This window comes from Neophocaena asiaeorientalis, unplaced genomic scaffold, assembly GCF_003031525.2.
Source record: "Neophocaena asiaeorientalis asiaeorientalis breed wild unplaced genomic scaffold, Neophocaena_asiaeorientalis_V1.1 scaffold296, whole genome shotgun sequence".
Lineage (NCBI taxonomy): Eukaryota > Metazoa > Chordata > Mammalia > Artiodactyla > Phocoenidae > Neophocaena > Neophocaena asiaeorientalis.
In genome coordinates this window covers 1,543,017-1,553,862 of record NW_020175084.1, presented here as the reverse complement: position 1 = coordinate 1,553,862, position 10,846 = coordinate 1,543,017, and the positions used below count along the sequence as shown (strand labels likewise).

The 10,846-nt window shown below is 42.1% G+C and overlaps 1 protein-coding gene across 1 annotated transcript in view; it reads left to right on the top strand.

The window, feature by feature from the left end:
* The first annotated feature begins 1,179 nt into the window (after positions 1–1,179).
* AFF1 (ALF transcription elongation factor 1) overlaps positions 1,180–10,846 on the top strand; it is a 200,712-nt gene continuing 191,045 nt past the window's right edge. Inside the window, exon 1 of the mRNA XM_024764212.1 lies at positions 1,180–1,406. The gene's annotated coding sequence lies outside the window, so the exon portion shown is untranslated. The remainder of the gene's footprint in view (positions 1,407–10,846) is intronic.

The window sequence follows — 10,846 nt, the reverse complement described above, 5'->3', positions numbered from 1 at the left end:
TAGATCTCATCAGGGGTAACTTAATTATTTTAGCTGTTAAGGTAAATCAAATCAATATCATCATGGGAGCATAGGGAGTAGGGAGAAGAGTTATATTTTGGAAGGCAGTCCATGGGAAATTAAGTCAAGCAGCCCAGAGTTTAGTATGGAAATGCAAGTATCTATCACTTAGGTTTTCAAATACTGTTCATGTTGACAATGAGGGACACGAGGGACAAAGCAACAACAACAACAAAGGAGGGGAGAACAGAGAGGGCACGGAAGGGGGATATTTTCATACATTATATTAATTTACATTTACATTATATTGCATATGAATAAGATGATTTTCTTCATCCAAATAATTTCAGTCATTTAAACCATTAAGATATTGGAAAGAAGCCTGTCTGGTCCATTTGATACAATCTTCCTGTATCTCTTTCAGGGAGGAAGGTGAGATGATGCAAAGAACTCAGCGTGATGCTTTCCTTGGTATGTTCAAAGAAGGGATCGGGTAGCAACTAGACATAAGCTTTTGGATCTATTTGACAAAGCCCCAATACCCAGAAGAATTTTCTGGGGTTGGGCTGCTGAAGGGCAAGGACCGGGAGGCTGGATTCGGGAGACCTGGTTTCTCGTGCCACTTTTGAGCTTGTGACATTGGGCACAATACTTATTTTCAGCTCTTCGGTTTCATTATTTGGGAAACGGCAGCAATAATGTGTCTGTTTTATAAGGCTGTTACGAAGATGAGACGGGCCTGTGTGTGAAAAGCCCTTTATAAACCGTAAAACGCTCTCCAGATGTTAGTTATTATCTCCTTTAAAGGATACAGAATGTTTCAATTGTGTAAGAGACTGCAAAAAGACTCCTTGACACTTTAGTCAGAACTTGACCCTAAGCTTAATCCCGATGTAAAGCGAAAGGGTACTTGTGTCCCACACCAGCCGGGGGGAGGGTCACCCATGCTGCCGGTGCGGTCACTGCAGTATTCCATCCTGAGAGGCTGCTCGCCCTAGATCCTCCCACTGGTCCCGGGGGGAGGGCCGAGCAGTTCCTCTCCATCTGGGTGGCGCCGGCTAGAGGGCGTGGGCCGGGCGGGGCCGGGGAGCGCGGGGTGGGGCGTGACCTCCTGGGGGGCGTGGCTTCGCTTCCTGGGCGTTCCTGGGCCGCCGGCGCACAGAGGTTGCCAGCCAGCGAGCGAGCGAGCGGGCGAGCGCGCAGCTTCTGCGCACTCGGCCGCCGCCTGCGCGCGTCGCTGGCACAGCTGCGTTCTCGCCTCCGCGGCTGGGAGCCGGGTCCAGCGCTAGCCGACGCTGAGCGCCCTGTGCTCCCCACACCTGCGCGCCTTCCCCACGGCAACAGGTCAGGGGCGGGCGGAGGCGGCGAGGGCGCACGACCCGAGACCGGAGGACTAGGTCTGGAAGGTAAGCGGAACCCTGCGCCCCTCGGGCTGGGGGTCATCCTGGCCAGGACGCCGCGGTCGCTGACTTCTGGGAAGCCCAGGCTCTGCCGCCTCGCTGCCGGCTTCCCAGCACGCTGGCTCAAGTCGCTGGTGTTCCCGCTTTTCCAGTGGGAACCTTAGGGTAGAACGGGCGAAGGAGACGCAGAGCTCGCACCGTCCTTACAAATCCCGGCAGGTAGCGTCTAGAAAAACTGGGGAGGGGAACACAAGAAGGGACCCATCCTCCTCTCCAAAATCAAACGTTGGCCCGTGAGCCCCGCGTCTTGCCGATAGATGTTCGGATTTTGGAACCTGGTTCCGAGGTTGCGTAATAGAAGAGTCCCAGAAGTTTCTCAGGGGGGGTAAAAGCGGGGCTTTTCTCTCCTCTATTACGAGTTCCCATCCCTCCCGTCATAGTCACCCCTCCCCCCTACGTCTAGTAGAGACAGATTGGTGGTTCCAATCTCATCAAATTGTGATTGAGGTGGAAGCGTGCGTCGGTGGTCCGCACTCTAGAGAGGGAGGAGAAAAGTTGGAGGCACCTTCTGAAGCTTGCTCCTGGCACACAGGGAGACGGCGTCTGCAGAACATGGAACTGGTTAATTTCCCTTGACGGTAATTTTTTCTTGGTGTTTGATCCTCCGACTGGCGCACGCTAGCCCTCCGACTGTGTGAGCGCCGGGGTCGGCGAATTAGGAAGGAGAGGAATTGGAGGGTTATAGGAATAACCTATAATTTCCTATAATGTGTTGAGAGTATCGTTAATGAAGCTGCGAGGGACCTTCAAGGGTCTTGATATTTTCCTCCTAGGTTAGTCTTATAGGAGTTTACACACACAGACCCCGTATTGTTGTGCAAATTGTCCCAGGAAGACCCTTAGCTTTGGAGGTGGAGGTGTGTCCGAATCTTTCGGGAGCTCATCTCTGTTGGGAGCTGAAGTGGGGGTGGGGAAGGCCTTACAGACGAAGTTTTGTTTTTTTAAGGGTGGGATGGGGTAATCTTAACCCTCTTGGTGCCTGTTGGAGGCGGGGATGGGATGGGGGATGAGGGATGACATACCATCAAGAAACCAGACAGATATAAAACTTTAAAGGCGAAACTGTACATTAAGGCGAAGACCCAGTGTTCCCTGAGACGGTTGGAAGGTGAGAAGAGTTCAGTAATTGAGGCACAGAAACCTCAGGCAAGGGACCAGCCTGAGAATTTGGGGGATTTTGCTTGTGCAAGATTATTTCAGAGCAAGGTCATGCAGAGGTGGTAGAAGGAACGGGAGGTGGTGGGACACCCCTCCCGGACCAACGTGTTGTCAGACTCCGCGAGGGCATAGAAGTCACGAAAAAGAAAGACCTTTGGACTCGGGAGTCTAGTTCTGCTTAGAGGCTTAAGAATACCTAGGCATGCCGTGTTTCGATGTTTACTTCCTCTGTCTAATGTATTTCCTTAGCTTGTCTTTCATCTTTAGTGGCGAGGGTTCCTTGAGTGGATATTCTGGAAATAAAATCACAGGAGAGTTGAAAATTCTGGATGGTTTGCCTGCTTTCATTTAAAGGTGGTGTCTCTTGCCAGTGTCTGAAAGTATTTTATTTGAAGATAAATATGTAGAAGAGGAATGGAGAGAACTAAAGGATAACGACCCATGAGAATGAAAGGAGACTAGGAGAGAAAGTAGAATAGATAAAAAACTAATTTGAATTCAGCTAATTTAGGAAAGGGAACCAAGGAAATGATTTGGGACAGATTTGGTCACTTTAAGACAAAGAGGTATTGAAGAGTGGGATACAAGGCTTTGAAAAAAAATGAATTTAGATATTGGGGGCTTCCTCCCCCCACCCCCCCTTCTTTTCTTTTTCTAAATAGAACTGACAGCGATGATGAGGCTAGGGATGTGGAACTTAAAGGTGTGTTACTGTGGACTCTTTGCTTCCCACTTGCAGGAAGAAAATGAACTGTAACATATCAGAGTTAATACGTCTTATTCATTCACTGTAGCAATTGAATTTCTGTAGTGTCTTTGGCATTTGCTTAACTCTTCAATTTAATAAAGATACGATTTTGAAGACTCAAAATGTGTTAAGACTCAAGTGTATTAATTTAGAATACAAAAATCATCAAGAGGTTGAGAATTTATGGCAAGTGTAAAGCCCAGGTGATTTTCAACATTGCTTGCTCCTACAAGATGCAGAATATGCATGCATTTTTTGCTACCAGAAGTCACTGTTTCATTGTGGGGTTATGAGATGGTAAGTAGTTAGACTATGTCAAAACTGGCTTTCTCTTCTGTTTCCTTTTGGTTTCACTGAATTTTGAAAGGACTTGGTGGAGCTAAAAGTAACTTTTTTATTGACTAAGATACTTGCTTAATTTGGTTTTGGATTACATTGGAAGAGTATTGTTTGATTAAGGTATATATATGTAAATATATGAGTTGCATCTTTATTAGGTACCTCTATAAATCACTGTAGCCATGTGATTGTTTAGTTGAAGTTATATTGCCTTGGGAGTTGAAAAGATGGGTAAAAAAAAAGCTTAGGAAAAGCAAACTTGTTTTCCATATTTAAAAAAATATTTATTTATTTTTGGCTGCATTGGGTCTTCATTGCTGCATGCGGGCTTTCTCTAGTTGTGGTGAACAGGGGCTACTGTTTATTGGGGTGCACGGGCTTCTCATTGCGGTGGCTTCTCTTGTTGCAGAGCACGGGCTCTAGGCGCACAGATTTCAGTAGTCTCAGTAGTTGTGGCTTGTGGGCTCTAGAGTGCAGGCTCAGTAGTAGTGGTGCACGGGCTTAGTTGCTCTGCAGCATGTGGGATCTTCCCGGACCAGGGATTGAACCTTTGTCCCCTGCATTGGCAGGTGGATTCTTAACCACTGCACCACCAGGGAAGCCCCATATTTTTAAAGAAGCAAACAAAAGGAGTTTCACGTTCAACTCTGTAATTTGTGCTCTTTCATCAAACAAATTTGCATAATCCTTTATGAAGTTAGTTGACTGTTAAAATTCCAAATCTTGAGATAGATTGTGCTACTTGTTAAAAGGTAGAACTAATTTATATATAAATATCTGAATTATTATAAGACATACACAGGGGACAATACACTCTGCAGATGTCCCTTAAGGTATAGCAACACAGCTGGGATATTCTCCTTACTATTGCAGCTCTACACTGAAAGCTGTCCTTCAACTTGAATTCATTTGCTATCTTAGATTTGTCTGTTGAAGCTAAAAGCCCAAAGTTCCCCTGTTTTAAGACTAGACCGTTAACTAATTTTTTCAGGAGATCGAGAAGGTATGTTGGAGAGAGTACAAATTAAGGAACTGCATTTACCATACATAAAGTTTTGTAAATAAATTATATTTTTTCATTAAATTATAAATTCAACAATGATTTCTGTTCTCAAATGATATTTGACAATGGTTTTGTAGCAGTCTCTTTTTAAACACAATAGTAGCTTATTTAATATTTGCTGATTTAATATTAGATTTCATTAAAAGAGATTACATAAACCCTGTAATCTATTTATTAAAATTCTACCACAGTGAAGAAGTAAACGTGGGATATTTAGTTCTTTGTAGGTGCACATCCTTTATTCCTGACTGTTTACAAGAGCACAAGAGATTGTCGTAGATGTGAAACCATGAGGCTCCTAAGGCCGTGAGGGTTGCTAATAGGAGTTTCTGTCTTATGCCTTAGGACAGAACTCCTTCAGTAGTGTTCTCCAGGGGACGAAAATCAGCTGATTTTCTTAAATTATCTGCCCCATTTAAAACATGACTAAGGATTTCTTGTTCAAGTGACTTTTTCCTATTAAAAGACTGAGATTATTGTGACAAGTGGAGCCCAGAGGAATCAATTACATCATTAATATAATACCTCATGTTCATTCCCAATACCTCATAAGTATCGAGGATCTTCTAGTGCCAGACAGTACTCTAAGCTTTGGAGAAACTGATAACACCAGATCAAGACAGAGAAAGAGCCCTTGCAGGTGGAGTTTACATCCACGTAGCACAAAAGCTGTTTACCAACGGCTTTCACATGACATATCATTTAGGCCTAATTGCAACTCTGAAGTTGGAGTTCATTCTCCATTTTAAAATCAGGAAATTGAGTTGAAGAAGTTAAGTGACTTGACTCTGTGACTCAAAGCCTGCTGCCCTTTCTACTGTGGTACACTGTGTTGGCTGTGTTGATATGTGGTTTCCTGTTTTTCAAGAATTACAGCTTGACTCTCAAATATAAATAGTGTTTCTCCTTGGCTAAGTAATTCTAATCATTATGGGAATAAAAAAGCAGGTATTTTCATTTAGCATTATGGACATATATCTGTGACTCCAAAGGAGAATATGCAGACGTATTAAACAGACATGTGGTATTTATTTGCACCAAATAAAGATCCCTACCTTCCTAAAAATTAAATGCAAGGGCTTAGGAGCCATCTCCCTTAGTGCTTCAAATCTATTATTCAAGTTATGAAAGGTCAGTTCACATCCCTATGTAAATCAGGATATACTCATACCATTTTGTTCTATCTTACAGATACAGTGAATATATGCAGAATATATGCATATGGCAGTGTTTTTCAAACTTATAGTAAGCATCAGAATCTCCTGGAAGGCTTTTAAGACACAGATGTGTCTCTTCCTCCCCCAATCCCCAAGTTTCTGATTCAGTAGGTCTGGGGTAATGCCCAAGAATTTACACTTGTAACATATTTGCAGGTGATATTGATGCTTGTAGTTCTGGAATTACACTTTGAGGACTACTGCAGTATAGCAGAGAATTTAAAAGCATGGTTTCTAAGCCAGACAGCTTGGGCTTGAATCTTGGATATGCCGCCTACTAGCTGTCAGACCTTAGGCAAATTACTTAACTTCTTGTTAAGAACTGTTAAGGCTCTGAGATTTTACCCTGCTTTCAAGGTAACAAGCTAACCTGCCACAGTTTCATGGACTCTTGGGAATGGGTTTATTATTCATAATAATAGCTGTGGCCAGAGTATCACCATTTTCTTATACTGGTTCCCTAAGCCCCAGTTTCCAAAGAAGGGAGATGTGGAGAGAGTCAGATGTTACCTGCAAACACAGTGGATTATATTAAGGAGAGAAATCCTGATCTTAGGGAATCCTAATCTTTTATAATGGGCAGTAAGCATGACTGCCCTTTGTTCCAGAGGGAGACATTATCTTGATTATACTGGATAGTAAACCTGCCACCCTTTGCTCTAGAAGGAGACATTATATTTTTCAAAGCTGTTCTCTATACAAGTATCTTTAAAGATTGTATGGAACAAAAGCAGTTGGTGCCTTTGCTTGTACAATATGCAGAAATGACCCATGGAGAGTTGGCTCCCAATACTTTTCCATTCCCTTATACAATGGAGTTAACAATACTGTAGTATCTACCTTACTGGGTAGTTGGGTAGATTAAAGGTAATAAGACTTGGCAAGTGCTTGAAGCAGAACATAATAAGTGCTACATAAATATTTCCTATTATTACTCCTGAAGGAAAAACATTTTTTTTAATGGTAAGTATTGCCTTATAAGATGAAATAATTGCTTTACTGAGTATCCCTAACTTTGAGTTCATTCCAAGAAACTTCTTTAATGGGTCTAAGTTCTAAAATGGCGATGATGCATTGTATGATAATCTTACCATTCCATGGGGAATGAGGCTTAAATATTTACTACCAACATTCATGTGCTCTCCCATGTGTCTCCGCCTCCTTAAGTTATACAGAATCATGTGACTAATTCTGTCCAGTGGGCTATCTATGGGAGTAACATATATTCCTGGACTGAAGCATTTAAGTGGCTCTTATGAGACCCTCCACCTCTATTTTTTTTACTATAGTAAACCCTGCAGCAACATTTTGAGATAGTGGAGCTTCCAACTTGGCTTTTTTCCAGCTTAGGTTTCTCAGTGTGGAGAAAACTCCCTGCATCCTTACTCCCCGCAATATGCAATGGACATAAAGAATAATCAAGAAATAAGTTTTTGTGCTATCAAGCCACTGAAATTTGGCGGTTAATTTGCCACTATAGCATAACCTAGACTACCCTTACTATATTCCAGTATCTATAATACCTGCCTACTGTGAGAAAGTTGACAATTATTTTAAAATATAGGCTCTGAGTATATATATGTAAAGCTGGGCATAGAGCTTGCATTCTGTGGAGGAGATATAAACATTAACATATTTATTTACTTAGCATAAGTTAATTTCAGATAGTGGTAAGTACTATGAAAAGATAAGTGTGGCCAACACTGTTCTTTTCTTCCCCAGTGCTCATTCCCATTTTTTTGTTTTTAAGAGAACCTTGATTGTGTGTGGGATTACATTGTGCCCAGCCTTAGGCAGTAGATCATGTTTGTTCTCAGCCAGTGACAACAATTTGTATCCTGATTTACCTGCAGCTGGAGGAGGCCACGTGACCTAGTTCTGGTTTTTAGATAGGTTTGGGGAAGGATTCCTTTCCTGACAAAAGGGGAGAGATGTGGCTGACATAGCCACACCTTCCTCCTCTCATCTTCTACCTGCCTTGCATGTTGAAAAGCCGTCTGGTTATGGCAGCAACCTTTTTGTACCATGAAATGACAAACATAAAGACAGCGTGCTAAATATGGCAGAGCCAGAATTCCTGATGGCCTCACTGAACAGCTAAAATTATACCAGTAGCCACCCTCCTCTAGACTTGCTATAAGAGAAGTAGAAACCTCTATTAATTAAGCACTTGTTACTTGCAGCTAGGCACATTCTGAATCCGTACAGAGTATAATGGAATAGAGCATGGGTTGGCAGGAGGGCACAGTAGCGCTACATTAGCTACTGTATTCAGGGGAGACCTCTTTGAGAATTTATTATTTGAGCTGAGACCTGAATGATGGGAGGGAGCTGACAAGGTGTGGGATGTGTACTTGAGTCTGGGGGCAGCACCAGAGCACCCTAGAACAAGGATTTGAAGTGGAGAAGAGGTAGTTGGGGAAATCATGTTCCATTATGAATTTCTAGGCATGTGGGCTTCATGTGGTACTGGAGAGGTAAAGGAATTGTAGGTGCTCAGGTCAGTTTGGGGCCCTGGGAGATTGTGGGGTACTTGGGATAGAGTTCTGGAGAATTCAGATGAAAACAGTATATGACCCATGACTCACCCATGACACGTTGCCAATTACCAAGAGACTGTTATTCCTGGAGGGTATGTGTGGAAAAGGGGAAGGAGATCTGACCAGGGACTACTGACCAGTCCAGACATCCTCTGGTCTCTGGACAGTTATTTTCCTAATATTCTCCTTTGGAAACTGGGTCATGGTCATGGGGCTTTGAGACCTGCTTAGCGCTGTTTGTCCAGTTGAAAAGCTTCTCTAATGTATGGATTGTCCCTAGCATGTGCTTTGGTTGGCAGAAAGATAACCGGAACAACTACTACAACCATTTATTGAGTGCTCACCATGAGCTTGGCATTTTGCTAAAAACATTAAACATTTTATTTAACCCTACAACAACCCCAGGAAGCCCCATATTACTGATGAGAAGGCTGAGACCTTGGGGGAGAACAGTGATTTTCTTGAGGTTATATACCTAGTAGGTTGCAAAGCAGGCCTTTAAACAAGCATGTCACAAAGACTGCTGAGAGTAGGTTCCCCAGAAGGTGCTAAGTTTGGGAGCACTTAATGACCTAGAACAGAATATTTGAAAATATCCTGAATAATTTTTCTCCTCTCTCTTTGTTTCCTTGTAATTATATATGTATATGGCGTAAATGTCTATAAAACTTAAAAAAAATTTTTTTTTTACTTGAAATGTTTTACCTATTTTGGGGAGAAAAGTAGTTTGATGTACATGACATTTTTATTTCTGAATAAATTTGCATTGCAAGAGGCTGGAAGGCCTATGAAGGGTCACTTAAATAGATCTGGCAAGGTACAGTCCTACATGCAGCATAGTCTGTTTCACTTACATAAAAAGTAAGATAGACATTGCTGACTTAAATAAGAACTGCTATGTATTGAATGCCCATGATGTGTCAGTGTGCTGGGCATTTTAGCTAGATCTATAAAACACTCTTCTCAGTAACTCTGTAAAATAGGCTGTTTTCCATTTTACAGATGGGAGCACTGAGGCTGGTAGGGCTTAATTTGCCCAAAGCGATCAATCACCTGTCTCACTTGAACTTATTCTCTTTTTGCTGTATAGCACTATGTTATTTATTTATTTGACTGCGCCGGGTTTTAGTGGCAGCACATGGGATCTTCACTGTGACATGCGGGATCTAGTTCCCTGACCAGGGATTGAACCCAGGTCCCCTGCATTGGGAGTGTGGAGTCTTAACCACTGGACCACCAGGGAAGTCCCTACTCTGTTTTTAATATAGAGCCAAGTTGGAATCTTAACTGCTTTTTTTTAACAGGAGGATTTTAAACTGCCCCCCTCCCCCATTTTTTATTCTGCTTTGTCTTTATAATCTGGTGAGAATAATATAAAAATGTATGAAAACTTCAAGAAGACCTTCTGATTTCAATATTTATGGGCCAGTACATCCCCCCCCAACCCTTATATTTAGGAAAAAAAATGTTTACACAGGTAATAAAGGATTCATAGCATATAGAATAAAAGATGAAAGTGCCCCTTTCCAGAGAAGCCACTATTAACAGTTTGGTTCTGTGTGTGTGTTTGTGTGTGTGTGTGTGTGTTATGGGTGTGTGTTATGCATAAATATAAAAGGAAAACATTTTCTTTTCAAACAAATTGGCTCACATTGTATATTTTGTTCAGCATCTTGTTTGGATAAACCTATTCTTTTTGATGTTTCATTGTGTCTCATGTGCCATAATTTATTTACCATTTCTGTGTTTATATGTATTAGGTTGTTACCACTTTTTTTTTTGCTATTATAAACAACATTTTATTGCACAAACCTTCTTGTACAAATGTGACTTTTTAAGAAAGATTTTCAAAGGAGACATTAACTGAAGCATATACTAATTGCCTTTCTTAGCAGTAGTTTAGGGTTATAACTTCCTGACTATAGTAGGCCTCCATTCTAACCTAACTAACCTTATATCTGAGTTGTGTGGCTACTCTGTACAGCTGTGCAAATCATACATACATCAGCATCTAAGCAGACTTTCATAGGCTGAATTTGGTCTTTCCTGTGAGACGTAAGAGTCAATAATCTGGTGATAATAGCCTCCTTACCCTTGCCTCTGTGGAACGGATTGAGCCACCATACAAGGTTATGAATTTGAATTGTACACACAGGTCCCTGGCTGTGCCCAGGGGCCAGATGCCTCAGAGAATATGTCTCTTGCACTTTGTACTTCACTCACCCACCCAAGAAACCAGTAGTGAGAGCCACGGATTCAGCTGACTCCTTCAGTCTTGGACTTGTCAGTTCCTAGGACCATTTTAAATTTTTTTTTTTTTT